Raw genomic sequence first — 6730 nt, 5'->3', positions numbered from 1 at the left:
ATTTGCATGCATGTTCGTGGAAGCCCTGGGTTTTAGGAAGGAACTACTGAACACCTGCTGCTGCCAGGGCTGTGCTAAGAGGAATCCGTGTACCTTGCCTGCACTTTCCAGCATGAGTTTAGTAGTAGTGTCCCCATTTCGTTGATGAGGAAACAGACTTGGGCAGTGAAGTGACTTAATCGAGGTCATGTAGTTACAGAAAAGCTGAGTTGGCTCCAAACTACTGTCTTCTGCCCAGATCTTCTGATCCTTCACACTGGAAACTTCGGTTTCCTTTGTGTGCAGACTCTCCCACCCTCTGAGTTTGGGCCTACTGCTTGTCTCTGGAACTTTCACGGGCAGTCACAACCTAGTCATGTCTGTTTTTCACTCTGCCATCCGCCCCTTAACCACATGGGATCTGCCATCATGGGGACTTATCTGAGATGACGTCTTCTGCACCCCAAAACCTGGCAGCCTACACTATTTGTTATCAGAGCTGATTTCTTATCATATCAAAGTGCAGATAATACAGATCTGTGATGATTGAAAACCTCACTGAAACTGGTTGCCTCAGGCATCTCACCCAACCTACCCATCAAAGATAGGATATTCCTGGAGCTGTAAAACCTTTGTACTCCAGAGTAAGCCCTCAGAATGATCTGCACACCATTTATACATTTTCTCACCCTGGAGCCAGTAGCCTTGGAATCCTGATTTTATTGAGGCTCTAAATGAAGCTTAAGAGTAATTAAGTAACTTGTTCAAGGTCAAGGTACAGGTAATGAAGACAGGTCTTTTGTTTCCCAAACTTGTGTTTTTACTCTAGAAAGTCCTACCCTGAGACAGGCAGCAAGGGTGAAACAGCAATAGATAACCCATAAAAGTCTGTGCAAAATAAAGGGCGATTTCCGGGAACTTGGAAAGGCTCGGCTGGTGAGGCTGCACCTTGCCTCCTGGTGCCAGGGTTGCTGTGAATTCTCAGGCTAGGCTTTGTGCTCACCTGCTACGTGGTTGGTTCCTTTTGAGTTTTCTGGTTTTAAGGGAGCTTGAGAGCATGGAAAGAGTCACTGACTTGAAGGGATGACACATGGTTTCAAGTCTAAATTGTGTCACTAATTTACCATGTGACTTCTGGGCGGGTAGTCTTGTCTGAAAGTGGAAGATCTGTCTCCCCAGGTTGAGAGATGAAAATGGGTGTGAAAGTGCCATGTTGCCCACTGCTGGGCCGAGCATCTGCGGGTCCTTAGTGTCTGCAGAGGCTGGGCCTGCTCCAGGGGCTACATGGGGACTTGGATGGTCAGCAGTGGCTGGAGCTGGGCCAAATGGCTTCCTCCTTATCCGGGGTGTTACCTGTCACCCTGAGGTGGATACCAGTGTGGCTCTTGGGATGGAAGCTCCTATTGGCAAGTCACTTTACCTCTAAACCCCGTTCCTTGTGTGTAAAAGTTAGAATCTGCTTTACTGGGATGAGGAACAGAGGAGATGCTCAGTTATTTCTCCCCCATGCTTGGCTCGTAAGCTCTTCTGTATCCTTTTTCCCTATTGATACTGAATGCTGTAGTGGGTTGAATGCTGGTCTCCAAAAAGGTATGTCCATGTCCTAACCGCTGGAACATATCAGTGTGACATTTGGAAAAAGGTTTTCATAGATGTGAGTTAAGGATCTCAAGATGGGCTATCCAAGTGGCCCCTAAATCCAATGACAAGTGTCCTTAGACACAGAGACACACAGGGAGAAGGGGACCACACGAAGACAGGCAGAGATTAGTGTGATGCAGCCACCAGCTAAGGAATGCCTGGAGCCACCAGAAGCTCCAAGAGGCGAGGAAGGGCTCTCCCCTAGAGCTGACACCTTGATTTTGGACTTTTTTTTTTAAACATTTTTTTTTATTGAATAATAGTCATTTTACAATGTTGTGTCAAATTCCAGTGTAGAGCACAATTTTTCAGTTATACATGAACATACATATATTCATTGTCACATTTTTTTTTCACTGTGAGCTACCACAAGATCTTGTGTTTATTTCCCTGTGCTATCCAGTATAATCTTGTTTATCTATTTGATTTTGGACTTTTGAGCTCGAGAATTGAGAGAAAAAGTTTCTGTTTTTGCCACCAATTTTGTGGTCATTTGTTCCGGCAGCTCTAGGGGGCTAATACAGTCCCTGCTGTGTATCAGGCACTTTGTAGGATTTTATGCACTTAAGGTTGGATCCTTTTTTCCTTGAAGTAAGCCAGCCAGACACTGCTAGGCAAGAGGGAAATGGAAGTGGGTGAAAGACAAAATCCCTACCCACCAAAAAAGCCTTTTTTTTTTTCAATTAAAAAAAAGGACAAGTCCCTGTCCTCATGGAGCTTGAATTCTAATGGGTAGAGACGGATGATAAACCATTTGGATTTGTAGTATTTTGGATGCCGATTTATCTTGTGGAGTTTGGATTTGTAGTATTTTGGATGCCGATTTATCTTGTGGAGAAAAATCAAGGGTAGGAGTTACCATTTTGAATTGGATGGTCAGAAAAGATCACACTGATTGGTGTCATTTGGGCAGAACTGAAGGGGCAAGGAGGCCACGTTGCAGATACCTGGGGAAAGTATTAGGAAGAGGGAACTGCATGTGCAAAGGCCCTGAGGCCAGAGCATATTTTGTATGTTGAGAAAATACAATGAAAAGGCCGTTGGAGCAGAGTGAACAAGGGGGAGGGAGGAAGAGGCCAGAGACCAGTGAAGTTCCTGATCTTACAGGGTCATATCTCAGGGCTGTGACTTGAATCTCGGCTGGGAGGCCATTCTCCACCACAGAGGTTATAAAACTTGTCCAAGTTCCCAGAGCTAAAGAGGAGCCAGGAGCAGCCCAAGAGGAACCCAGGTCAGCCCAATTCTAAAGCCTGTGTTGTCTCTGGGACGCCATCCTGCAATTCAGCCCCACCTCTGAAAGGAAGGAAAAGCAAAAGCAGCCTCTTAGTTAATACGTAACAAGTCCAAACACTCAGAGAGCTCTTGGTAGCTTTCCAAGCACTTCATCTGTTACCTTGCTGGATCTAACGAGTGGCAGAATCTGGATTCTGCCAAGCATTTTGATTGCCAGGCTAGTGCCAGCCAGGGCCCCTACCGCGCCCTGATGCCTGTCTACTATTCCCTGGCCTCGTTAAGAACGGCCCATCCAGCACCATCTCTCCTGTACCCACTACCAGTCCTGACACTTGGCAACGATGGCTTAGAGGATACAGACCAACCTGAGCGCCCACAGGGTTAACTTGTTTTGAATTCACCACCAGAGCCTCATAGTTCATGTCAGAGTCTCCTGTCTCCATCACTAAAATTATCCCAGGTCAAGGTGTGTTGTGTCTGACACAGCTTCTCATCACTCTTCCTCCCTTGCCAGGAGATGGGCCATTTCAGGAGCCCAAGGTCACACAGAGCCAGTGTGTGAGCGCTGGCTTGGGCCGTTTCCCAGTGTCTTGGTCCAGGTCCAGCAGCAGAGCCGTGCAGTCGGCAGCCCTTGGGAGGAGGCAGGCACAGCTGAACTCCGCCTGGTACCACTTGAGGAATGCAGGGCATTAAGCAGCTGCAGCCAGCTCGCAGGATTTGTATCCCAGCTTGCCCAGAGTAGAAGCAGCAGGTTCATAATCCCCCCATGCATAAAAGGAGCAAGGGTTTTATTAGCAAGGGATGGAGACCTCTGGGTAGTACCAGTGACCAGAAGTTCCTGCACAGGCAAGAGAAGGCAGCATAGCAAAGTGTGTGGGCCTGGATTTGGTCAGACCTGGGTTTGAATCCTGATTCCACGTACTGGCTGTGTTATCATGGGCCATGTTACTTGGCTTCTCAATGCCTCACTTTTCTCATCTATAAATGGGTGTAGCACCTCCCTCAGGATCATTCCTTTGATTAAATTATATAAAGTACTTAACACAGTACCTGGCCACAGTGTGTGACTGGGGAATGAGGGCCATTATTATTAGCTGGCCAGGACCTTGGAAATCAGAGTCATGGGTTATACGTGTGGATCAGCATGGCTCCTTCATGGAGGAGCTGGGACTCGCAGCCTCCAGACTCACCCCAGGGCTTTCTCCACTCCCTGTTCCTGGGTGGACCGAAGGCAAGTCTGTGTAGAGATGGTGTAGAGGTGGGTTCAGAGAGAGGCTGAGACACTTGTCTGGAGTAGCTCAGCCATAGAGGAGCTGCAGCTCCTGGAGAGTGGTGGCAGCTGGTGTGCAGAGGTTAGAGATTTCAAAAGCCATTTGGGAGGTTACAGAGGGCAGTTGGCCAGATGTGTGGGGGTGGGGGACATGAGATGCCTGGTCCCCTGGTTTTTGCAGCTGGGGAAACAGTGGAACTACAGGAAGCATGTGCAGGTGGGTAGAGAACTGGGTTCAGACATGAGTTCAAGGACCCTGTGGGACATCCAGGCAGAGATGCCCAGGGCGTAAGAACTTGGGCAGAGGCGGTGAACAAGCTGGGGCTGGAACTCTGCTCTTCAGACCCCAAGATCAGAGCTGGTTCCTCACCACACTGACCAGCCTCTGGTGGCCTTGGCTTTCTTCCTGCTGTATCTCTCTGGCTTCCTCGTATACTAGACTGCCAGCCCAAGATGGGGCTTCTCTTTCTGGGACAGCCTTGGCCTTGAGAGGATACTGACTACATTCTCATCTGCAAAATGAGGCAGTGGGCCCAGCTGTTGTTTGAAGGCTGCAGCTCTGCATTTCTATAATTCTGGGTAACATCCTAGGATCTAAATGGGCCAGGAGCCCCATGAATATCTGAGAAAAGGGAGGCAGCATTTGGGAGCAATAGCCTTTGCGGTAAAGAGAATTAGTTGAATGAATGCATGAATGAATGAATGAATGATGAAATGCACAAGGAAGTGAGTGAACAGGCATCACAAAATGAATCAATACCTTGTAATAGCCTATAATGAAAAAGAATATGAAAAGGAATATATATATGTATATATATGTATATATATGTATAACTGAATCACTCTGCTGTATACCAGAAATTAACATAACACTATGAACAGACTATATTTCAATTTAAAAAATTTGCCATTAAAAAAAATATAAGTTTATTAATAAGTGATGGAGTGCTTTAAATCCTTTCTAGAATGCAGCCTCACAGAATGAATAAATGATGAGGGATTCAGGATCTCCAGCAAACGAAAAGTGTAGGTTTGCCTGCACAGGTTCTTCCTAACAGTGGCCTTTCATCCCCACCCCAAGCCCTGCCGACTGGAGATGGGCTGGCCGGTGCTGTTGCTTGGGGTCAGGAGCTGGTCTCAGGAAGAGGCTGAGATGGGGACAGGGGGTGGCCAATCTGACGATCCAAAGCCTGATCAGAAATCTTCTGGATGGAGAGGTTTCCAGGAGGAAGCAGGCTGTGGGAAATGACAAGTTATCGTGGTTCCGGTGGCTCCACATTCCTGTCAAGCCTGAAGCTAAAAAACAGCTTTCCTGATTTCGGGTCCCACCCTGCCCCCATCCAGCCACTGGATTAAGGTCAAAGTACCTCCCTCCTGTCCCCATCCTCCTTCCCATATCTTTCCTTGGGGCTAGAGGACCTGGAGGGTGGACTTCTCTACTCCCTGGTCCGGCCTGGGAAGTGACAGGGGGCCTATGTAGGTGCAAGTCCTGATGCTGCTCTCTGAGAAGCTGGGAAATTTCCAGCACGTTGCTTAAATTCTCTGAGCCTCTGCTTCCTCCTCAGTCAAATGGAGAGAGTGGTTCTCCCCGCACCTGCCTCCCGGGGCCCTTCTAAGTCTCAGCACATAAAGCCGTAGACTATGATGCACGAGTTCAGGGTTACTCTTGTCCATCCCAGATGTGACGCATCGTGTCACCTGGAGATGAGGTGCAGTATTTAGAGGAAAAACAACTCACTCAGAGCATCTACCGAGAAGTCTCACTTTCTGTTTCAGACAGGAAGAGCTGACTTGCTCACAGTTCCGTGTAGACAATCAGGTAAGTGGGAGACAAACAGTCCTTTTCTGGTGTCTGATGGCCTTGTCAGGAGGGCTGACCTTCTGGCTCCCTGAAACGTCACCAGCCTGACAGCCCCTTCCTTGTCACTTAGTCCTAGAGGAGAGGTGACCTGCCTGAGTCAGGAAGGCTCGGAAACCATTTCCACCCTGCCTGCTTTTCACTCACAGAGCTGGCTGGGTTGATACTAAGGAGCAGTTGGGAGAGCTCCCGCCCCTGTTCTCCCCTGGAAGCCCCCAGGCACCCCTAAAGAGTCCAAGCACAAACAGGGGCTGGTTTTGCAGACCCAACTCTAAATCAGGCCCCCTGGCTTCCCTCCCACTCCTTCCTGCCAGATTTCTGCCTCTGAGCTTCTCCTGCAGAGTAAAAGGAGCCCAATTATTAGGGCCTTAAATGCTGTATAGACACCACGCACCAACCCAGTTAGCCTTCAGGAAGAACCCCTGTACCCATGCCATTTATTGCAGTCGGAATTGAGCTAGGAGCCTTGCGGGCTAGGGCTGCCGGAGGCTGTGGACCTGGGGTCCCTGGGAGAGTTCTTGCTCGCCATGCTTGCAGGTATGTAACAGTGAATGAACTTCCAGGGAAAATGAAGTGTGCAGTGGTGAACCGCTGAAGTGGGTTTTAACCTCTCAGAGTCTTATCCTCATCAGTAAATGGGGATAACGTGAAGCTCATACAGTTGTGAGAAATCAAAGACGTGATGCACATTAACAAGAAAAACACCACACACACACACACATCTCGCATATGGTTAGTGCGCAGTAGAG

The sequence above is a fragment of the Camelus dromedarius genome, chromosome 11 (genome assembly GCF_036321535.1).
Source record: "Camelus dromedarius isolate mCamDro1 chromosome 11, mCamDro1.pat, whole genome shotgun sequence".
NCBI lineage: Eukaryota > Metazoa > Chordata > Mammalia > Artiodactyla > Camelidae > Camelus > Camelus dromedarius.
Note: the sequence above shows the minus strand (reverse complement) of the source record.